We start from the raw sequence: 20,712 nt of genomic DNA on the forward strand, positions 1-20,712 counted from the left end.
CTTCTTGGGCTCTCATTCGTGATGGCATTCAGACAGGCAAGGGTGCTGTCGATTGTTGCATACGAATGCGAAATACCTGCATTGTGCGTTTCCGCAAAGTGATTTTTACGCCAAAGTTGCGATTGTCCTACAAGTTGTGTCAGATGTGGAGCACAGAGCGTAGCAGTTTCCGTGGTGTAGCGGTTATCACGTCTGCCTAACACGCAGAAGGTCCCCGGTTCGATTCCGGGCGGAAACACTTTTTCGTCGCACTCAACAAGACCCTTGCTACAATCTCTACTGTGACCATTTAAATCAATTTCAAACGGCCCACCACCAGGGCTCAGATGATACATGAAACTCTTTCAGAACCGGCTACTTGGTTTTTGTGCTTACCTGGAGGGCTGGAAATGCGCGGAACAGCCGCCGGCATGACGGTAGTTGCCACACGTTTGCACAAAACGCAAGGGCTCGTCCGGGATTTGAACCCGGGACCTCCTGCACCCGAAGCAGGAATCATACCCCTAGACCAACGAGCCTGTTCGTAGCGTCTAAGCGCTGCACATGACTGACGCCTCCGTTCTTGGTATCACCATGCAGAGCTGCCGCTCACCCAGCGTTTTCCCTGGCTGTTGCGGTTTGATTGTTTTCATCGATGTCTTTTACAATAGCAAACTTCTAGAATCGGAGGGAGCTCGTAGGCGATGCCTTTGCTTACGCAGGAAAAATCTGTTGCCACTACGGGTTTCTAGGTAGAACAGCCGCAGAGCCGTCGTTTCCGTGGTGTAGCGGTTATCACGTCTGCTTTACACGCAGAAGGTCCCCGGTTCGATCCCGGGCGGAAACACGACTTTTTTTAAACCCCTTTTCGGATTCCATTTCCGAGATTACGTCACGTCTGCGTATGCATGGATAATAAATGTCGTGTGCTACACGGATATCGCTTCATTTTACTGTCAAATGCTCTTGCTCCCATAGTGTACCGGTATTCAGTAACTCAGAACGCTCGTAGCTCCATTCTGGCCGGCAAAGTTTATAATCCATTTCTTCAGGACTACTTCAAGTGCGCTTCATACTGGCTTTCCTGAGCTCACTGCACTCGCCTTGTCACAGCTCTGTTGAAGTGTGAACGTAACTAATAGTGAGAAACTCTTAACTACGCTCAGTCTTGTATCCCACCCTTTGGTTGTTGTCGTCGCTAATCAGATGAAGGTAGACTGCTCCACGATTGAGGTTCGTCTCCACTCACGGTGCACATGTTCTGCAAACACAACCTTTGTTTTCCGTTGCATGCAAGATTACTGTCGGCTCTTCTACAGCATCGACCCATGTAATTTACTGGTGTCAGATTCTTGCCATATCAAACGGTCCCTTCATCACCGTAGTGCTACACAAAGCGTGCTGCGGCAGGCATCTATTCTTCATTGCAGAGCTGCAAACGTGGGTGAGCTCCACCTACTCTTCAGCACGGTCAAAACGGTAGGGCTCGTCCGGGATTTGAACCCGGGACCTCCTGCACCCAAAGCAGGAATCATACCCCTAGACCAACGAGCCACCTGCCAGTAGCAATGAAGCTAATCCCAAGCAGTCCAGCTCCGAGGAACACTAACTTCCATGTAAATCAGAAACAAAAGCGCTTTCTGAAGGCAGCGCTCACCACTGATGGGAAGAATATGAAAGGCAATGAATATAGAGTGAATAATTTCATCGCGCTCTGCAGATGAACAGACGGTGGTGTTTCACTTTCGTCATGTGCTTTCTCAGTGTCAAGGGAAGGCATGTGCACTAAACAAAAGAACATCGGGAATCCGAAACACCAACTCATAACGAAAAGATTGCGGAATATACTGCAAGCAAAACTTCCAGAAGACCACTCCTGAAGGCGTCGGTGCCTTAACAATTATTCCGTGCAGCAATGATCATCTAGGAAGAGCCAACTGTACGTGTCGCTCCACCACACAACTTTTTTTGATATTGTTTTACCTAAATTTCCATTACCTCTTCGTTACAAGAATACTGATGGTTTTCACCTGATCTGCTTCGTCCAGCAGCGATAGTAGTAAGTAAATCGACGACAGTTTCATTAAAAGTAGGTCAGACACAGAAATCGGAGTTACGTGTAGCTCATGTTATTACGCTTTCAAATGCAGTTCTCCGGCTGGGAGTAGTGGCGTACTCCTGTAATCCAAGCGTCTGGGAGGCCGTTGTTGTGGAAGAGATCTGGGAACAACTACAGATTCGGCCGTTTCATCAGCTCAGGAACGACCGCGACGCCTTCATCGAGCTCTGCAGATTGACCAGATAGCAGTGCGGAATTTTTGGCTAGTGGTGGCTCGGGGTTAAGAGAAGTCGAGAGCAGTGAGCAAAACTACATCGGGAAACCGAAACAGACGACTCATAACGAAAAGATTGCGGAATGTACTGCAAAAGCAAAACTTCGAGAAGACGAACTCTGAAGCCGTCGGTGCCTTAACAATCATTCCGTGCAGCAACGATAATCTGGCGAGAGCGAGGCGTGGGTGTCGCTCGACCACACAACACATTTTATATAATGTTCTACTTATTCTAAACTTGCGTTTCCAGATCATCAGTAAAATACTGTGTGATTTACACCTGGTTTCCTTCTTCCAAAAGCGATATTAAGAAGTACATCGACTGCAGCGTCATTGACGGTCGTGGGTCCGGGCGCCGGCGCGCCAGCGGTGGCCTGACGGAGCTGCTGGTGCCTTCATGTAGAGCTACCGCTGAGTCCGGGCTCCTCGCCGCTAACGAAGTGATTGCTTTTGGTGACATCATTTGCAATAGCGACTGCGCGAATTGACGGTACCTCGTATGGAAAGAATGAGAAGCTGATGCTGCTGAGGACTCGGCCGCGAGCATTTCCGACGACTTCTTGGGCTCTCATTCGTGATGGCATTCAGACAGGCAAGGGTGCTGTCGATTGTTGCATACGAATGCGAAATACCTGCATTGTGCGTTTCCGGAAAGTGATTTTTACGCCAAAGTTGCGATCGTCCTACAAGTTGTGTCAGATGTGGGGCACAGAGCGTAGCAGTTTCCGTGGTGTAGCGGTTATCACGTCTGCCTAACACGCAGAAGGTCCCCGGTTCGATTCCGGGCTCCTCGCCGCTAACGAAGTGATTGCTTTTGGTGACATCATTTGCAATAGCGACTGCGCGAATTGACGGTACCTCGTATGGAAAGAATGAGAAGCTGATGCTGCTGAGGACTCGGCCGCGAGCATTTCCGACGACTTCTTGGGCTCTCATTCGTGATGGCATTCAGACAGGCAAGGGTGCTGTCGATTGTTGCATACGAATGCGAAATACCTGCATTGTGCGTTTCCGCAAAGTGATTTTTACGCCAAAGTTGCGATCGTCCTACAAGTTGTGTCAGATGTGGGGCACAGAGCGTAGCAGTTTCCGTGGTGTAGCGGTTATCACGTCTGCCTAACACGCAGAAGGTCCCCGGTTCGATTCCGGGCTCCTCGCCGCTAACGAAGTGATTGCTTTTGGTGACATCATTTGCAATAGCGACTGCGCGAATTGACGGTACCTCGTATGGAAAGAATGAGAAGCTGATGCTGCTGAGGACTCGGCCGCGAGCATTTCCGACGACTTCTTGGGCTCTCATTCGTGATGGCATTCAGACAGGCAAGGGTGCTGTCGATTGTTGCATACGAATGCGAAATACCTGCATTGTGCGTTTCCGCAAAGTGATTTTTACGCCAAAGTTGCGATCGTCCTACAAGTTGTGTCAGATGTGGAGCACAGAGCGTAGCAGTTTCCGTGGTGTAGCGGTTATCACGTCTGCCTAACACGCAGAAGGTCCCCGGTTCGATTCCGGGCGGAAACACTTTTTCGTCGCACTCAACAAGACCCTTGCTACAATCTCTACTGTGACCATTTAAATCAATTTCAAACGGCCCACCACCAGGGCTCAGATGATACATGAAACTCTTTCAGAACCGGCTACTTGGTTTTTGTGCTTACCTGGAGGGCTGGAAATGCGCGGAACAGCCGCCGGCATGACGGTAGTTGCCACACGTTTGCACAAAACGCAAGGGCTCGTCCGGGATTTGAACCCGGGACCTCCTGCACCCGAAGCAGGAATCATACCCCTAGACCAACGAGCCTGTTCGTAGCGTCTAAGCGCTGCACATGACTGACGCCTCCGTTCTTGGTATCACCATGCAGAGCTGCCGCTCACCCAGCGTTTTCCCTGGCTGTTGCGGTTTGATTGTTTTCATCGATGTCTTTTACAATAGCAAACTTCTAGAATCGGAGGGAGCTCGTAGGCGATGCCTTTGCTTACGCAGGAAAAATCTGTTGCCACTACGGGTTTCTAGGTAGAACAGCCGCAGAGCCGTCGTTTCCGTGGTGTAGCGGTTATCACGTCTGCTTTACACGCAGAAGGTCCCCGGTTCGATCCCGGGCGGAAACACGACTTTTTTTAAACCCCTTTTCGGATTCCATTTCCGAGATTACGTCACGTCTGCGTATGCATGGATAATAAATGTCGTGTGCTACACGGATATCGCTTCATTTTACTGTCAAATGCTCTTGCTCCCATAGTGTACCGGTATTCAGTAACTCAGAACGCTCGTAGCTCCATTCTGGCCGGCAAAGTTTATAATCCATTTCTTCAGGACTACTTCAAGTGCGCTTCATACTGGCTTTCCTGAGCTCACTGCACTCGCCTTGTCACAGCTCTGTTGAAGTGTGAACGTAACTAATAGTGAGAAACTCTTAACTACGCTCAGTCTTGTATCCCACCCTTTGGTTGTTGTCGTCGCTAATCAGATGAAGGTAGACTGCTCCACGATTGAGGTTCGTCTCCACTCACGGTGCACATGTTCTGCAAACACAACCTTTGTTTTCCGTTGCATGCAAGATTACTGTCGGCTCTTCTACAGCATCGACCCATGTAATTTACTGGTGTCAGATTCTTGCCATATCAAACGGTCCCTTCATCACCGTAGTGCTACACAAAGCGTGCTGCGGCAGGCATCTATTCTTCATTGCAGAGCTGCAAACGTGGGTGAGCTCCACCTACTCTTCAGCACGGTCAAAACGGTAGGGCTCGTCCGGGATTTGAACCCGGGACCTCCTGCACCCAAAGCAGGAATCATACCCCTAGACCAACGAGCCACCTGCCAGTAGCAATGAAGCTAATCCCAAGCAGTCCAGCTCCGAGGAACACTAACTTCCATGTAAATCAGAAACAAAAGCGCTTTCTGAAGGCAGCGCTCACCACTGATGGGAAGAATATGAAAGGCAATGAATATAGAGTGAATAATTTCATCGCGCTCTGCAGATGAACAGACGGTGGTGTTTCACTTTCGTCATGTGCTTTCTCAGTGTCAAGGGAAGGCATGTGCACTAAACAAAAGAACATCGGGAATCCGAAACACCAACTCATAACGAAAAGATTGCGGAATATACTGCAAGCAAAACTTCCAGAAGACCACTCCTGAAGGCGTCGGTGCCTTAACAATTATTCCGTGCAGCAATGATCATCTAGGAAGAGCCAACTGTACGTGTCGCTCCACCACACAACTTTTTTTGATATTGTTTTACCTAAATTCCCATTACCTCTTCGTTACAAGAATACTGATGGTTTTCACCTGATCTGCTTCGTCCAGCAGCGATAGTAGTAAGTAAATCGACGACAGTTTCATTAAAAGTAGGTCAGACACAGAAATCGGAGTTACGTGTAGCTCATGTTATTACGCTTTCAAATGCAGTTCTCCGGCTGGGAGTAGTGGCGTACTCCTGTAATCCAAGCGTCTGGGAGGCCGTTGTTGTGGAAGAGATCTGGGAACAACTACAGATTCGGCCGTTTCATCAGCTCAGGAACGACCGCGACGCCTTCATCGAGCTCTGCAGATTGACCAGATAGCAGTGCGGAATTTTCGGCTAGTGGTGGCTCGGGGTTAAGAGAAGTCGAGAGCAGTGAGCAAAACTACATCGGGAAACCGAAACAGACGACTCATAACGAAAAGATTGCGGAATGTACTGCAAAAGCAAAACTTCGAGAAGACGAACTCTGAAGCCGTCGGTGCCTTAACAATCATTCCGTGCAGCAACGATAATCTGGCGAGAGCGAGGCGTGGGTGTCGCTCGACCACACAACACATTTTATATAATGTTCTACTTATTCTAAACTTGCGTTTCCAGATCATCAGTAAAATACTGTGTGATTTACACCTGGTTTCCTTCTTCCAAAAGCGATATTAAGAAGTACATCGACTGCAGCGTCATTGACGGTCGTGGGTCCGGGCGCCGGCGCGCCAGCGGTGGCCTGACGGAGCTGCTGGTGCCTTCATGTAGAGCTACCGCTGAGTCCGGGCTCCTCGCCGCTAACGATGTGATTGCTTTTGGTGACATCATTTGCAATAGCGACTGCGCGAATTGACGGTACCTCGTATGGAAAGAATGAGAAGCTGATGCTGCTGAGGACTCGGCCGCGAGCATTTCCGACGACTTCTTGGGCTCTCATTCGTGATGGCATTCAGACAGGCAAGGGTGCTGTCGATTGTTGCATACGAATGCGAAATACCTGCATTGTGCGTTTCCGCAAAGTGATTTTTACGCCAAAGTTGCGATCGTCCTACAAGTTGTGTCAGATGTGGAGCACAGAGCGTAGCAGTTTCCGTGGTGTAGCGGTTATCACGTCTGCCTAACACGCAGAAGGTCCCCGGTTCGATTCCGGGCGGAAACACTTTTTCGTCGCACTCAACAAGACCCTTGCTACAATCTCTACTGTGACCATTTAAATCAATTTCAAACGGCCCACCACCAGGGCTCAGATGATACATGAAACTCTTTCAGAACCGGCTACTTGGTTTTTGTGCTTACCTGGAGGGCTGGAAATGCGCGGAACAGCCGCCGGCATGACGGTAGTTGCCACACGTTTGCACAAAACGCAAGGGCTCGTCCGGGATTTGAACCCGGGACCTCCTGCACCCGAAGCAGGAATCATACCCCTAGACCAACGAGCCTGTTCGTAGCGTCTAAGCGCTGCACATGACTGACGCCTCCGTTCTTGGTATCACCATGCAGAGCTGCCGCTCACCCAGCGTTTTCCCTGGCTGTTGCGGTTTGATTGTTTTCATCGATGTCTTTTACAATAGCAAACTTCTAGAATCGGAGGGAGCTCGTAGGCGATGCCTTTGCTTACGCAGGAAAAATCTGTTGCCACTACGGGTTTCTAGGTAGAACAGCCGCAGAGCCGTCGTTTCCGTGGTGTAGCGGTTATCACGTCTGCTTTACACGCAGAAGGTCCCCGGTTCGATCCCGGGCGGAAACACGACTTTTTTTAAACCCCTTTTCGGATTCCATTTCCGAGATTACGTCACGTCTGCGTATGCATGGATAATAAATGTCGTGTGCTACACGGATATCGCTTCATTTTACTGTCAAATGCTCTTGCTCCCATAGTGTACCGGTATTCAGTAACTCAGAACGCTCGTAGCTCCATTCTGGCCGGCAAAGTTTATAATCCATTTCTTCAGGACTACTTCAAGTGCGCTTCATACTGGCTTTCCTGAGCTCACTGCACTCGCCTTGTCACAGCTCTGTTGAAGTGTGAACGTAACTAATAGTGAGAAACTCTTAACTACGCTCAGTCTTGTATCCCACCCTTTGGTTGTTGTCGTCGCTAATCAGATGAAGGTAGACTGCTCCACGATTGAGGTTCGTCTCCACTCACGGTGCACATGTTCTGCAAACACAACCTTTGTTTTCCGTTGCATGCAAGATTACTGTCGGCTCTTCTACAGCATCGACCCATGTAATTTACTGGTGTCAGATTCTTGCCATATCAAACGGTCCCTTCATCACCGTAGTGCTACACAAAGCGTGCTGCGGCAGGCATCTATTCTTCATTGCAGAGCTGCAAACGTGGGTGAGCTCCACCTACTCTTCAGCACGGTCAAAACGGTAGGGCTCGTCCGGGATTTGAACCCGGGACCTCCTGCACCCAAAGCAGGAATCATACCCCTAGACCAACGAGCCACCTGCCAGTAGCAATGAAGCTAATCCCAAGCAGTCCAGCTCCGAGGAACACTAACTTCCATGTAAATCAGAAACAAAAGCGCTTTCTGAAGGCAGCGCTCACCACTGATGGGAAGAATATGAAAGGCAATGAATATAGAGTGAATAATTTCATCGCGCTCTGCAGATGAACAGACGGTGGTGTTTCACTTTCGTCATGTGCTTTCTCAGTGTCAAGGGAAGGCATGTGCACTAAACAAAAGAACATCGGGAATCCGAAACACCAACTCATAACGAAAAGATTGCGGAATATACTGCAAGCAAAACTTCCAGAAGACCACTCCTGAAGGCGTCGGTGCCTTAACAATTATTCCGTGCAGCAATGATCATCTAGGAAGAGCCAACTGTACGTGTCGCTCCACCACACAACTTTTTTTGATATTGTTTTACCTAAATTTCCATTACCTCTTCGTTACAAGAATACTGATGGTTTTCACCTGATCTGCTTCGTCCAGCAGCGATAGTAGTAAGTAAATCGACGACAGTTTCATTAAAAGTAGGTCAGACACAGAAATCGGAGTTACGTGTAGCTCATGTTATTACGCTTTCAAATGCAGTTCTCCGGCTGGGAGTAGTGGCGTACTCCTGTAATCCAAGCGTCTGGGAGGCCGTTGTTGTGGAAGAGATCTGGGAACAACTACAGATTCGGCCGTTTCATCAGCTCAGGAACGACCGCGACGCCTTCATCGAGCTCTGCAGATTGACCAGATAGCAGTGCGGAATTTTCGGCTAGTGGTGGCTCGGGGTTAAGAGAAGTCGAGAGCAGTGAGCAAAACTACATCGGGAAACCGAAACAGACGACTCATAACGAAAAGATTGCGGAATGTACTGCAAAAGCAAAACTTCGAGAAGACGAACTCTGAAGCCGTCGGTGCCTTAACAATCATTCCGTGCAGCAACGATAATCTGGCGAGAGCGAGGCGTGGGTGTCGCTCGACCACACAACACATTTTATATAATGTTCTACTTATTCTAAACTTGCGTTTCCAGATCATCAGTAAAATACTGTGTGATTTACACCTGGTTTCCTTCTTCCAAAAGCGATATTGAGAAGTACATCGACTGCAGCGTCATTGACGGTCGTGGGTCCGGGCGCCGGCGCGCCAGCGGTGGCCTGACGGAGCTGCTGGTGCCTTCATGTAGAGCTACCGCTGAGTCCGGGCTCCTCGCCGCTAACGAAGTGATTGCTTTTGGTGACATCATTTGCAATAGCGACTGCGCGAATTGACGGTACCTCGTATGGAAAGAATGAGAAGCTGATGCTGCTGAGGACTCGGCCGCGAGCATTTCCGACGACTTCTTGGGCTCTCATTCGTGATGGCATTCAGACAGGCAAGGGTGCTGTCGATTGTTGCATACGAATGCGAAATACCTGCATTGTGCGTTTCCGCAAAGTGATTTTTACGCCAAAGTTGCGATCGTCCTACAAGTTGTGTCAGATGTGGAGCACAGAGCGTAGCAGTTTCCGTGGTGTAGCGGTTATCACGTCTGCCTAACACGCAGAAGGTCCCCGGTTCGATTCCGGGCGGAAACACTTTTTCGTCGCACTCAACAAGACCCTTGCTACAATCTCTACTGTGACCATTTAAATCAATTTCAAACGGCCCACCACCAGGGCTCAGATGATACATGAAACTCTTTCAGAACCGGCTACTTGGTTTTTGTGCTTACCTGGAGGGCTGGAAATGCGCGGAACAGCCGCCGGCATGACGGTAGTTGCCACACGTTTGCACAAAACGCAAGGGCTCGTCCGGGATTTGAACCCGGGACCTCCTGCACCCGAAGCAGGAATCATACCCCTAGACCAACGAGCCTGTTCGTAGCGTCTAAGCGCTGCACATGACTGACGCCTCCGTTCTTGGTATCACCATGCAGAGCTGCCGCTCACCCAGCGTTTTCCCTGGCTGTTGCGGTTTGATTGTTTTCATCGATGTCTTTTACAATAGCAAACTTCTAGAATCGGAGGGAGCTCGTAGGCGATGCCTTTGCTTACGCAGGAAAAATCTGTTGCCACTACGGGTTTCTAGGTAGAACAGCCGCAGAGCCGTCGTTTCCGTGGTGTAGCGGTTATCACGTCTGCTTTACACGCAGAAGGTCCCCGGTTCGATCCCGGGCGGAAACACGACTTTTTTTAAACCCCTTTTCGGATTCCATTTCCGAGATTACGTCACGTCTGCGTATGCATGGATAATAAATGTCGTGTGCTACACGGATATCGCTTCATTTTACTGTCAAATGCTCTTGCTCCCATAGTGTACCGGTATTCAGTAACTCAGAACGCTCGTAGCTCCATTCTGGCCGGCAAAGTTTATAATCCATTTCTTCAGGACTACTTCAAGTGCGCTTCATACTGGCTTTCCTGAGCTCACTGCACTCGCCTTGTCACAGCTCTGTTGAAGTGTGAACGTAACTAATAGTGAGAAACTCTTAACTACGCTCAGTCTTGTATCCCACCCTTTGGTTGTTGTCGTCGCTAATCAGATGAAGGTAGACTGCTCCACGATTGAGGTTCGTCTCCACTCACGGTGCACATGTTCTGCAAACACAACCTTTGTTTTCCGTTGCATGCAAGATTACTGTCGGCTCTTCTACAGCATCGACCCATGTAATTTACTGGTGTCAGATTCTTGCCATATCAAACGGTCCCTTCATCACCGTAGTGCTACACAAAGCGTGCTGCGGCAGGCATCTATTCTTCATTGCAGAGCTGCAAACGTGGGTGAGCTCCACCTACTCTTCAGCACGGTCAAAACGGTAGGGCTCGTCCGGGATTTGAACCCGGGACCTCCTGCACCCAAAGCAGGAATCATACCCCTAGACCAACGAGCCACCTGCCAGTAGCAATGAAGCTAATCCCAAGCAGTCCAGCTCCGAGGAACACTAACTTCCATGTAAATCAGAAACAAAAGCGCTTTCTGAAGGCAGCGCTCACCACTGATGGGAAGAATATGAAAGGCAATGAATATAGAGTGAATAATTTCATCGCGCTCTGCAGATGAACAGACGGTGGTGTTTCACTTTCGTCATGTGCTTTCTCAGTGTCAAGGGAAGGCATGTGCACTAAACAAAAGAACATCGGGAATCCGAAACACCAACTCATAACGAAAAGATTGCGGAATATACTGCAAGCAAAACTTCCAGAAGACCAATCCTGAAGGCGTCGGTGCCTTAACAATTATTCCGTGCAGCAATGATCATCTAGGAAGAGCCAACTGTACGTGTCGCTCCACCACACAACTTTTTTTGATATTGTTTTACCTAAATTCCCATTACCTCTTCGTTACAAGAATACTGATGGTTTTCACCTGATCTGCTTCGTCCAGCAGCGATAGTAGTAAGTAAATCGACGACAGTTTCATTAAAAGTAGGTCAGACACAGAAATCGGAGTTACGTGTAGCTCATGTTATTACGCTTTCAAATGCAGTTCTCCGGCTGGGAGTAGTGGCGTACTCCTGTAATCCAAGCGTCTGGGAGGCCGTTGTTGTGGAAGAGATCTGGGAACAACTACAGATTCGGCCGTTTCATCAGCTCAGGAACGACCGCGACGCCTTCATCGAGCTCTGCAGATTGACCAGATAGCAGTGCGGAATTTTCGGCTAGTGGTGGCTCGGGGTTAAGAGAAGTCGAGAGCAGTGAGCAAAACTACATCGGGAAACCGAAACAGACGACTCATAACGAAAAGATTGCGGAATGTACTGCAAAAGCAAAACTTCGAGAAGACGAACTCTGAAGCCGTCGGTGCCTTAACAATCATTCCGCGCAGCAACGATAATCTGGCGAGAGCGAGGCGTGGGTGTCGCTCGACCACACAACACATTTTATATAATGTTCTACTTATTCTAAACTTGCGTTTCCAGATCATCAGTAAAATACTGTGTGATTTACACCTGGTTTCCTTCTTCCAAAAGCGATATTAAGAAGTACATCGACTGCAGCGTCATTGACGGTCGTGGGTCCGGGCGCCGGCGCGCCAGCGGTGGCCTGACGGAGCTGCTGGTGCCTTCATGTAGAGCTACCGCTGAGTCCGGGCTCCTCGCCGCTAACGAAGTGATTGCTTTTGGTGACATCATTTGCAATAGCGACTGCGCGAATTGACGGTACCTCGTATGGAAAGAATGAGAAGCTGATGCTGCTGAGGACTCGGCCGCGAGCATTTCCGACGACTTCTTGGGCTCTCATTCGTGATGGCATTCAGACAGGCAAGGGTGCTGTCGATTGTTGCATACGAATGCGAAATACCTGCATTGTGCGTTTCCGCAAAGTGATTTTTACGCCAAAGTTGCGATCGTCCTACAAGTTGTGTCAGATGTGGAGCACAGAGCGTAGCAGTTTCCGTGGTGTAGCGGTTATCACGTCTGCCTAACACGCAGAAGGTCCCCGGTTCGATTCCGGGCGGAAACACTTTTTCGTCGCACTCAACAAGACGCTTGCTACAATCTCTACTGTGACCATTTAAATCAATTTCAAACGGCCCACCACCAGGGCTCAGATGATACATGAAACTCTTTCAGAACCGGCTACTTGGTTTTTGTGCTTACCTGGAGGGCTGGAAATGCGCGGAACAGCCGCCGGCATGACGGTAGTTGCCACACGTTTGCACAAAACGCAAGGGCTCGTCCGGGATTTGAATCCGGGACCTCCTGCACCCGAAGCAGGAATCATACCCCTAGACCAACGAGCCTGTTCGTAGCGTCTAAGCGCTGCACATGACTGACGCCTCCGTTCTTGGTATCACCATGCAGAGCTGCCGCTCACCCAGCGTTTTCCCTGGCTGTTGCGGTTTGATTGTTTTCATCGATGTCTTTTACAATAGCAAACTTCTAGAATCGGATACGCAGGAAAATCTGTTGCCACTACGAGCCCCCGATTTTCTATTGTAAAGACATCGATGAAACAACAGCCGCAGAGCCGTCCGTTATCCGTGGTGTAGCGGTATCACGCTCTGCATTACACGCAGCAAGGTCCCCGGTTCGATCCCGGGCGGAAACACGACTCTTTTTTAACCCCTTTTCGGATTCCATTTCCGAGATTACGTCACGTCTGCGTATGCATGGATAATAAATGTCGTGTGCTACACGGATATCGCTTCATTTTACTGTCAAATGCTCTTGCTCCCATAGTGTACCGGTATTCAGTAACTCAGAACGCTCGTAGCTCCATTCTGGCCGGCAAAGTTTATAATCCATTTCTTCAGGACTACTTCAAGTGCGCTTCATACTGGCTTTCCTGAGCTCACTGCACTCGCCTTGTCACAGCTCTGTTGAAGTGTGAACGTAACTAATAGTGAGAAACTCTTAACTACGCTCAGTCTTGTATCCCACCCTTTGGTTGTTGTCGTCGCTAATCAGATGAAGGTAGACTGCTCCACGATTGAGGTTCGTCTCCACTCACGGTGCACATGTTCTGCAAACACAACCTTTGTTTTCCGTTGCATGCAAGATTACTGTCGGCTCTTCTACAGCATCGACCCATGTAATTTACTGGTGTCAGATTCTTGCCATATCAAACGGTCCCTTCATCACCGTAGTGCTACACAAAGCGTGCTGCGGCAGGCATCTATTCTTCATTGCAGAGCTGCAAACGTGGGTGAGCTCCACCTACTCTTCAGCACGGTCAAAACGGTAGGGCTCGTCCGGGATTTGAACCCGGGACCTCCTGCACCCAAAGCAGGAATCATACCCCTAGACCAACGAGCCACCTGCCAGTAGCAATGAAGCTAATCCCAAGCAGTCCAGCTCCGAGGAACACTAACTTCCATGTAAATCAGAAACAAAAGCGCTTTCTGAAGGCAGCGCTCACCACTGATGGGAAGAATATGAAAGGCAATGAATATAGAGTGAATAATTTCATCGCGCTCTGCAGATGAACAGACGGTGGTGTTTCACTTTCGTCATGTGCTTTCTCAGTGTCAAGGGAAGGCATGTGCACTAAACAAAAGAACATCGGGAATCCGAAACACCAACTCATAACGAAAAGATTGCGGAATATACTGCAAGCAAAACTTCCAGAAGACCAATCCTGAAGGCGTCGGTGCCTTAACAATTATTCCGTGCAGCAATGATCATCTAGGAAGAGCCAACTGTACGTGTCGCTCCACCACACAACTTTTTTTGATATTGTTTTACCTAAATTCCCATTACCTCTTCGTTACAAGAATACTGATGGTTTTCACCTGATCTGCTTCGTCCAGCAGCGATAGTAGTAAGTAAATCGACGACAGTTTCATTAAAAGTAGGTCAGACACAGAAATCGGAGTTACGTGTAGCTCATGTTATTACGCTTTCAAATGCAGTTCTCCGGCTGGGAGTAGTGGCGTACTCCTGTAATCCAAGCGTCTGGGAGGCCGTTGTTGTGGAAGAGATCTGGGAACAACTACAGATTCGGCCGTTTCATCAGCTCAGGAACGACCGCGACGCCTTCATCGAGCTCTGCAGATTGACCAGATAGCAGTGCGGAATTTTCGGCTAGTGGTGGCTCGGGGTTAAGAGAAGTCGAGAGCAGTGAGCAAAACTACATCGGGAAACCGAAACAGACGACTCATAACGAAAAGATTGCGGAATGTACTGCAAAAGCAAAACTTCGAGAAGACGAACTCTGAAGCCGTCGGTGCCTTAACAATCATTCCGCGCAGCAACGATAATCTGGCGAGAGCGAGGCGTGGGTGTCGCTCGACCACACAACACATTTTATATAATGTTCTACTTATTCTAAACTTGCGTTTCCAGATCATCAGTAAAATACTGTGTGATTTACACCTGGTTTCCTTCTTCCAAAAGCGATATTAAGAAGTACATCGACTGCAGCGTCATTGACGGTCGTGGGTCCGGGCGCCGGCGCGCCAGCGGTGGCCTGACGGAGCTGCTGGTGCCTTCATGTAGAGCTACCGCTGAGTCCGGGCTCCTCGCCGCTAACGAAGTGATTGCTTTTGGTGACATCATTTGCAATAGCGACTGCGCGAATTGACGGTACCTCGTATGGAAAGAATGAGAAGCTGATGCTGCTGAGGACTCGGCCGCGAGCATTTCCGACGACTTCTTGGGCTCTCATTCGTGATGGCATTCAGACAGGCAAGGGTGCTGTCGATTGTTGCATACGAATGCGAATGCTACCGCTGAGTCCGGGCTCCTCGCCGCTAACGAAGTGATTGCTTTTGGTGACATCATTTGCAATAGCGACTGCGCGAATTGACGGTACCTCGTATGGAAAGAATGAGAAGCTGATGCTGCTGAGGACTCGGCCGCGAGCATTTCCGACGACTTCTTGGGCTCTCATTCGTGATGGCATTCAGACAGGCAAGGGTGCTGTCGATTGTTGCATACGAATGCGAAATACCTGCATTGTGCGTTTCCGCAAAGTGATTTTTACGCCAAAGTTGCGATCGTCCTACAAGTTGTGTCAGATGTGGAGCACAGAGCGTAGCAGTTTCCGTGGTGTAGCGGTTATCACGTCTGCCTAACACGCAGAAGGTCTCCGGTTCGATTCCGGGCGGAAACACTTTTTCGTCGCACTCAACAAGACCCTTGCTACAATCTCTACTGTGACCATTTAAATCAATTTCAAACGGCCCACCACCAGGGCTCAGATGATACATGAAACTCTTTCAGAACCGGCTACTTGGTTTTTGTGCTTACCTGGAGGGCTGGAAATGCGCGGAACAGCCGCCGGCATGACGGTAGTTGCCACACGTTTGCACAAAACGCAAGGGCTCGTCCGGGATTTGAACCCGGGACCTCCTGCACCCGAAGCAGGAATCATACCCCTAGACCAACGAGCCTGTTCGTAGCGTCTAAGCGCTGCACATGACTGACGCCTCCGTTCTTGGTATCACCATGCAGAGCTGCCGCTCACCCAGCGTTTTCCCTGGCTGTTGCGGTTTGATTGTTTTCATCGATGTCTTTTACAATAGCAACTTCTAGAATCGGAGGGAGCTCGTAGGCGATGCCTTTGCTTACGCAGGAAAAATCTGTTGCCACTACGGGTTTCTAGGTAGAACGGCCGCACAGCCGTCGTTTCCGTGGTGTAGCGGTTATCACGTCTGCTTTACACGCAGAAGGTCCCCGGTTCGATCCCGGGCGGAAACACGACTTTTTTTAAACCCCTTTTCGGATTCCATTTCCGAGATAACGTCACGTCTGCGTATGCATGGATAATAAATGTCGTGTGCTACACGGATATCGCTTCATTTTACTGTCAAATGCTCTTGCTCCCATAGTGTACCGGTATTCAGTAACTCAGAACGCTCGTAGCTCCATTCTGGCCGGCAAAGTTTATAATCCATTTCTTCAGGACTACTTCAAGTGCGCTTCATACTGGCTTTCCTGAGCTCACTGCACTCGCCTTGTCACAGCTCTGTTGAAGTGTGAACGTAACTAATAGTGAGAAACTCTTAACTACGCTCAGTCTTGTATCCCACCCTTTGGTTGTTGTCGTCGCTAATCAGATGAAGGTAGACTGCTCCACGATTGAGGTTCGTCTCCACTCACGGTGCACATGTTCTGCAAACACAACCTTTGTTTTCCGTTGCATGCAAGATTACTGTCGGCTCTTCTACAGCATCGACCCATGTAATTTACTGGTGTCAGATTCTTGCCATATCAAACGGTCCCTTCATCACCGTAGTGCTACACAAAGCGTGCTGCGGCAGGCATCTATTCTTCATTGCAGAGCTGCAAACGTGGGTGAGCTCCACCTACTCTTCAGCACGGTCAAAACGGTAGGGCTCGTCCGGGATTTGAACCCGGGACCTCCTGCACCCAAAGCAGGAATCATACCCCTAGACCAACGAGCCACCTGCCAGTAGCAATGAAGCTAATCCCAAGCAGTCCAGCTCCGAGGAACACTAACTTCCATGTAAATCAGAAACAAAAGCGCTTTCTGAAGGCAGCGCTCACCACTGATGGGAAGAATATGAAAGGCAATGAATATAGAGTGAATAATTTCATCGCGCTCTGCAGATGAACAGACGGTGGTGTTTCACTTTCGTCATGTGCTTTCTCAGTGTCAAGGGAAGGCATGTGCACTAAACAAAAGAACATCGGGAATCCGAAACACCAACTCATAACGAAAAGATTGCGGAATATACTGCAAGCAAAACTTCCAGAAGACCACTCCTGAAGGCGTCGGTGCCTTAACAATTATTCCATGCAGCAATGATCATCTAGGAAGAGCCAACTGTACGTGTCGCTCCACCACACAACTTTTTTTGATATTGTTTTACCTAAATTTCCATTACCTCTTCGTTACAAGAATACTGATGGTTTTCACCTGATCTGCTTCGTCCAGCAGCGATAGTAGTAAGTAAATCGACGACAGTTTCATTAAAAGTAGGTCAGACACAGAAATCGGAGTTACGTGTAGCTCATGTTATTACGCTTTCAAATGCAGTTCTCCGGCTGGGAGTAGTGGCGTACTCCTGTAATCCAAGCGTCTGGGAGGCCGTTGTTGTGGAAGAGATCTGGGAACAACTACAGATTCGGCCGTTTCATCAGCTCAGGAACGACCGCGACGCCTTCATCGAGCTCTGCAGATTGACCAGATAGCAGTGCGGAATTTTCGGCTAGTGGTGGCTCGGGGTTAAGAGAAGTCGAGAGCAGTGAGCAAAACTACATCGGGAAACCGAAACAGACGACTCATAACGAAAAGATTGCGGAATGTACTGCAAAAGCAAAACTTCGAGAAGACGAACTCTGAAGCCGTCGGTGCCTTAACAATCATTCCGCGCAGCAACGATAATCTGGCGAGAGCGAGGCGTGGGTGTCGCTCGACCACACAACACATTTTATATAATGTTCTACTTATTCTAAACTTGCGTTTCCAGATCATCAGTAAAATACTGTGTGATTTACACCTGGTTTCCTTCTTCCAAAAGCGATATTGAGAAGTACATCGACTGCAGCGTCATTGACGGTCGTGGGTCCGGGCTCCGGCGCGCCAGCGGTGGCCTGACGGAGCTGCTGGTGCCTTCATGTAGAGCTACCGCTGAGTCCGGGCTCCTCGCCGCTAACGAAGTGATTGCTTTTGGTGACATCATTTGCAATAGCGACTGCGCGAATTGACGGTACCTCGTATGGAAAGAATGAGAAGCTGATGCTGCTGAGGACTCGGCCGCGAGCATTTCCGACGACTTCTTGGGCTCTCATTCGTGATGGCATTCAGACAGGCAAGGGTGCTGTCGATTGTTGCATACGAATGCGAAATACCTGCATTGTGCGTTTCCGCAAAGTGATTTTTACGCCAAAGTTGCGATCGTCCTACAAGTTGTGTCAGATGTGGAGCACAGAGCGTAGCAGTTTCCGTGGTGTAGCGGTTATCACGTCTGCCTAACACGCAGAAGGTCCCCGGTTCGATTCCGGGCGGAAACACTTTTTCGTCGCACTCAACAAGACCCTTGCTACAATCTCTACTGTGACCATTTAAATCAATTTCAAACGGCCCACCACCAGGGCTCAGATGATACATGAAACTCTTTCAGAACCGGCTACTTGGTTTTTGTGCTTACCTGGAGGGCTGGAAATGCGCGGAACAGCCGCCGGCATGACGGTAGTTGCCACACGTTTGCACAAAACGCAAGGGCTCGTCCGGTATTTGAACCCGGGACCTCCTGCACCCGAAGCAGGAATCATACCCCTAGACCAACGAGCCTGTTCGTAGCGTCTAAGCGCTGCACATGACTGACGCCTCCGTTCTTGGTATCACCATGCAGAGCTGCCGCTCACCCAGCGTTTTCCCTGGCTGTTGCGGTTTGATTGTTTTCATCGATGTCTTTTACAATAGCAAACTTCTAGAATCGGAGGGAGCTCGTAGGCGATGCCTTTGCTTACGCAGGAAAAATCTGTTGCCACTACGGGTTTCTAGGTAGAACAGCCGCAGAGCCGTCGTTTCCGTGGTGTAGCGGTTATCACGTCTGCTTTACACGCAGAAGGTCCCCGGTTCGATCCCGGGCGGAAACACGACTTTTTTTAAACCCCTTTTCGGATTCCATTTCCGAGATTACGTCACGTCTGCGTATGCATGGATAATAAATGTCGTGTGCTACACGGATATCGCTTCATTTTACTGTCAAATGCTCTTGCTCCCATAGTGTACCGGTATTCAGTAACTCAGAACGCTCGTAGCTCCATTCTGGCCGGCAAAGTTTATAATCCATTTCTTCAGGACTACTTCAAGTGCGCTTCATACTGGCTTTCCTGAGCTCACTGCACTCGCCTTGTCACAGCTCTGTTGAAGTGTGAACGTAACTAATAGTGAGAAACTCTTAACTACGCTCAGTCTTGTATCCCACCCTTTGGTTGTTGTCGTCGCTAATCAGATGAAGGTAGACTGCTCCACGATTGAGGTTCGTCTCCACTCACGGTGCACATGTTCTGCAAACACAACCTTTGTTTTCCGTTGCATGCAAGATTACTGTCGGCTCTTCTACAGCATCGACCCATGTAATTTACTGGTGTCAGATTCTTGCCATATCAAACGGTCCCTTCATCACCGTAGTGCTACACAAAGCGTGCTGCGGCAGGCATCTATTCTTCATTGCAGAGCTGCAAACGTGGGTGAGCTCCACCTACTCTTCAGCACGGTCAAAACGGTAGGGCTCGTCCGGGATTTGAACCCGGGACCTCCTGCACCCAAAGCAGGAATCATACCCCTAGACCAACGAGCCACCTGCCAGTAGCAATGAAGCTAATCCCAAGCAGTCCAGCTCCGAGGAACACTAACTTCCATGTAAATCAGAAACAAAAGCGCTTTCTGAAGGCAGCGCTCACCACTGATGGGAAGAATATGAAAGGCAATGAATATAGAGTGAATAATTTCATCGCGCTCTGCAGATGAACAGACGGTGGTGTTTCACTTTCGTCATGTGCTTTCTCAGTGTCAAGGGAAGGCATGTGCACTAAACAAAAGAACATCGGGAATCCGAAACACCAACTCATAACGAAAAGATTGCGGAATATACTGCAAGCAAAACTTCCAGAAGACCAATCCTGAAGGCGTCGGTGCCTTAACAATTATTCCGTGCAGCAATGATCATCTAGGAAGAGCCAACTGTACGTGTCGCTCCACCACACAACTTTTTTTGATATTGTTTTACCTAAATTCCCATTACCTCTTCGTTACAAGAATACTGATGGTTTTCACCTGATCTGCTTCGTCCAGCAGCGATAGTAGTAAGTAAATCGACGACAGTTTCATTAAAAGTAGGTCAGACACAGAAATCGGAGTTACGTGTAGCTCATGTTATTACGCTTTCAAATGCAGTTCTCCGGCTGGGAGTAGTGGCGTACTCCTGTAATCCAAGCGTCTGGGAGGCCGTTGTTGTGGAAGAGATCTGGGAACAACTACAGATTCGGCCGTTTCATCAGCTCAGGAACGACCGCGACGCCTTCATCGAGCTCTGCAGATTGACCAGATAGCAGTGCGGAATTTTCGGCTAGTGGTGGCTCGGGGTTAAGAGAAATCGAGAGCAGTGAGCAAAACTACATCGGGAAACCGAAACAGACGACTCATAACGAAAAGATTGCGGAATGTACTGCAAAAGCAAAACTTCGAGAAGACGAACTCTGAAGCCGTCGGTGCCTTAACAATCATTCCGTGCAGCAACGATAATCTGGCGAGAGCGAGGCGTGGGTGTCGCTCGACCACACAACACATTTTATATAATGTTCTACTTATTCTAAACTT

General features: G+C 49.1%; 27 non-coding genes across 27 annotated transcripts; 13 read left to right on the forward strand and 14 right to left on the reverse strand.

Moving 5' to 3' along the window:
• Nucleotides 1–165: 165 nt before the first annotated feature.
• Trnav-aac (transfer RNA valine (anticodon AAC)) lies at nt 166–238 on the forward strand. Its single transcript has one exon. It is a non-coding gene; the product is annotated as a tRNA-Val (tRNA).
• A 208-nt stretch (nt 239–446) lies between these two features.
• On the reverse strand, nt 447–518 carry Trnap-cgg (transfer RNA proline (anticodon CGG)). The gene has a single exon. It is a non-coding gene; the product is annotated as a tRNA-Pro (tRNA).
• Nucleotides 519–753: 235 nt separating this feature from the next.
• Trnav-uac (transfer RNA valine (anticodon UAC)) lies at nt 754–826 on the forward strand. Its single transcript has one exon. It is a non-coding gene; the product is annotated as a tRNA-Val (tRNA).
• Nucleotides 827–1,461: 635 nt separating this feature from the next.
• On the reverse strand, nt 1,462–1,533 carry Trnap-ugg (transfer RNA proline (anticodon UGG)). Its single transcript has one exon. It is a non-coding gene; the product is annotated as a tRNA-Pro (tRNA).
• Nucleotides 1,534–3,761: 2,228 nt separating this feature from the next.
• Nucleotides 3,762–3,834, forward strand: Trnav-aac (transfer RNA valine (anticodon AAC)). The gene has a single exon. It is a non-coding gene; the product is annotated as a tRNA-Val (tRNA).
• A 208-nt stretch (nt 3,835–4,042) lies between these two features.
• On the reverse strand, nt 4,043–4,114 carry Trnap-cgg (transfer RNA proline (anticodon CGG)). Its single transcript has one exon. It is a non-coding gene; the product is annotated as a tRNA-Pro (tRNA).
• Nucleotides 4,115–4,349: 235 nt separating this feature from the next.
• Trnav-uac (transfer RNA valine (anticodon UAC)) lies at nt 4,350–4,422 on the forward strand. The gene has a single exon. It is a non-coding gene; the product is annotated as a tRNA-Val (tRNA).
• Nucleotides 4,423–5,057: 635 nt separating this feature from the next.
• Nucleotides 5,058–5,129, reverse strand: Trnap-ugg (transfer RNA proline (anticodon UGG)). Its single transcript has one exon. It is a non-coding gene; the product is annotated as a tRNA-Pro (tRNA).
• A 1,500-nt stretch (nt 5,130–6,629) lies between these two features.
• Nucleotides 6,630–6,702, forward strand: Trnav-aac (transfer RNA valine (anticodon AAC)). The gene has a single exon. It is a non-coding gene; the product is annotated as a tRNA-Val (tRNA).
• A 208-nt stretch (nt 6,703–6,910) lies between these two features.
• Trnap-cgg (transfer RNA proline (anticodon CGG)) lies at nt 6,911–6,982 on the reverse strand. The gene has a single exon. It is a non-coding gene; the product is annotated as a tRNA-Pro (tRNA).
• A 235-nt stretch (nt 6,983–7,217) lies between these two features.
• On the forward strand, nt 7,218–7,290 carry Trnav-uac (transfer RNA valine (anticodon UAC)). Its single transcript has one exon. It is a non-coding gene; the product is annotated as a tRNA-Val (tRNA).
• Nucleotides 7,291–7,925: 635 nt separating this feature from the next.
• On the reverse strand, nt 7,926–7,997 carry Trnap-ugg (transfer RNA proline (anticodon UGG)). Its single transcript has one exon. It is a non-coding gene; the product is annotated as a tRNA-Pro (tRNA).
• Nucleotides 7,998–9,497: 1,500 nt separating this feature from the next.
• On the forward strand, nt 9,498–9,570 carry Trnav-aac (transfer RNA valine (anticodon AAC)). The gene has a single exon. It is a non-coding gene; the product is annotated as a tRNA-Val (tRNA).
• A 208-nt stretch (nt 9,571–9,778) lies between these two features.
• Nucleotides 9,779–9,850, reverse strand: Trnap-cgg (transfer RNA proline (anticodon CGG)). The gene has a single exon. It is a non-coding gene; the product is annotated as a tRNA-Pro (tRNA).
• A 235-nt stretch (nt 9,851–10,085) lies between these two features.
• Trnav-uac (transfer RNA valine (anticodon UAC)) lies at nt 10,086–10,158 on the forward strand. Its single transcript has one exon. It is a non-coding gene; the product is annotated as a tRNA-Val (tRNA).
• A 635-nt stretch (nt 10,159–10,793) lies between these two features.
• On the reverse strand, nt 10,794–10,865 carry Trnap-ugg (transfer RNA proline (anticodon UGG)). Its single transcript has one exon. It is a non-coding gene; the product is annotated as a tRNA-Pro (tRNA).
• Nucleotides 10,866–12,365: 1,500 nt separating this feature from the next.
• Nucleotides 12,366–12,438, forward strand: Trnav-aac (transfer RNA valine (anticodon AAC)). The gene has a single exon. It is a non-coding gene; the product is annotated as a tRNA-Val (tRNA).
• Nucleotides 12,439–12,646: 208 nt separating this feature from the next.
• On the reverse strand, nt 12,647–12,718 carry Trnap-cgg (transfer RNA proline (anticodon CGG)). The gene has a single exon. It is a non-coding gene; the product is annotated as a tRNA-Pro (tRNA).
• A 943-nt stretch (nt 12,719–13,661) lies between these two features.
• Trnap-ugg (transfer RNA proline (anticodon UGG)) lies at nt 13,662–13,733 on the reverse strand. Its single transcript has one exon. It is a non-coding gene; the product is annotated as a tRNA-Pro (tRNA).
• Nucleotides 13,734–15,458: 1,725 nt separating this feature from the next.
• Nucleotides 15,459–15,531, forward strand: Trnav-aac (transfer RNA valine (anticodon AAC)). The gene has a single exon. It is a non-coding gene; the product is annotated as a tRNA-Val (tRNA).
• Nucleotides 15,532–15,739: 208 nt separating this feature from the next.
• Trnap-cgg (transfer RNA proline (anticodon CGG)) lies at nt 15,740–15,811 on the reverse strand. The gene has a single exon. It is a non-coding gene; the product is annotated as a tRNA-Pro (tRNA).
• A 234-nt stretch (nt 15,812–16,045) lies between these two features.
• On the forward strand, nt 16,046–16,118 carry Trnav-uac (transfer RNA valine (anticodon UAC)). Its single transcript has one exon. It is a non-coding gene; the product is annotated as a tRNA-Val (tRNA).
• A 635-nt stretch (nt 16,119–16,753) lies between these two features.
• Nucleotides 16,754–16,825, reverse strand: Trnap-ugg (transfer RNA proline (anticodon UGG)). The gene has a single exon. It is a non-coding gene; the product is annotated as a tRNA-Pro (tRNA).
• A 1,500-nt stretch (nt 16,826–18,325) lies between these two features.
• On the forward strand, nt 18,326–18,398 carry Trnav-aac (transfer RNA valine (anticodon AAC)). The gene has a single exon. It is a non-coding gene; the product is annotated as a tRNA-Val (tRNA).
• Nucleotides 18,399–18,606: 208 nt separating this feature from the next.
• On the reverse strand, nt 18,607–18,678 carry Trnap-cgg (transfer RNA proline (anticodon CGG)). Its single transcript has one exon. It is a non-coding gene; the product is annotated as a tRNA-Pro (tRNA).
• A 235-nt stretch (nt 18,679–18,913) lies between these two features.
• Nucleotides 18,914–18,986, forward strand: Trnav-uac (transfer RNA valine (anticodon UAC)). The gene has a single exon. It is a non-coding gene; the product is annotated as a tRNA-Val (tRNA).
• Nucleotides 18,987–19,621: 635 nt separating this feature from the next.
• On the reverse strand, nt 19,622–19,693 carry Trnap-ugg (transfer RNA proline (anticodon UGG)). The gene has a single exon. It is a non-coding gene; the product is annotated as a tRNA-Pro (tRNA).
• Nucleotides 19,694–20,712: the final 1,019 nt, after the last annotated feature.

Source organism: Schistocerca cancellata, unplaced genomic scaffold (genome assembly GCF_023864275.1).
Source record: "Schistocerca cancellata isolate TAMUIC-IGC-003103 unplaced genomic scaffold, iqSchCanc2.1 HiC_scaffold_611, whole genome shotgun sequence".
Classification (NCBI taxonomy): Eukaryota; Metazoa; Arthropoda; class Insecta; order Orthoptera; family Acrididae; genus Schistocerca; species Schistocerca cancellata.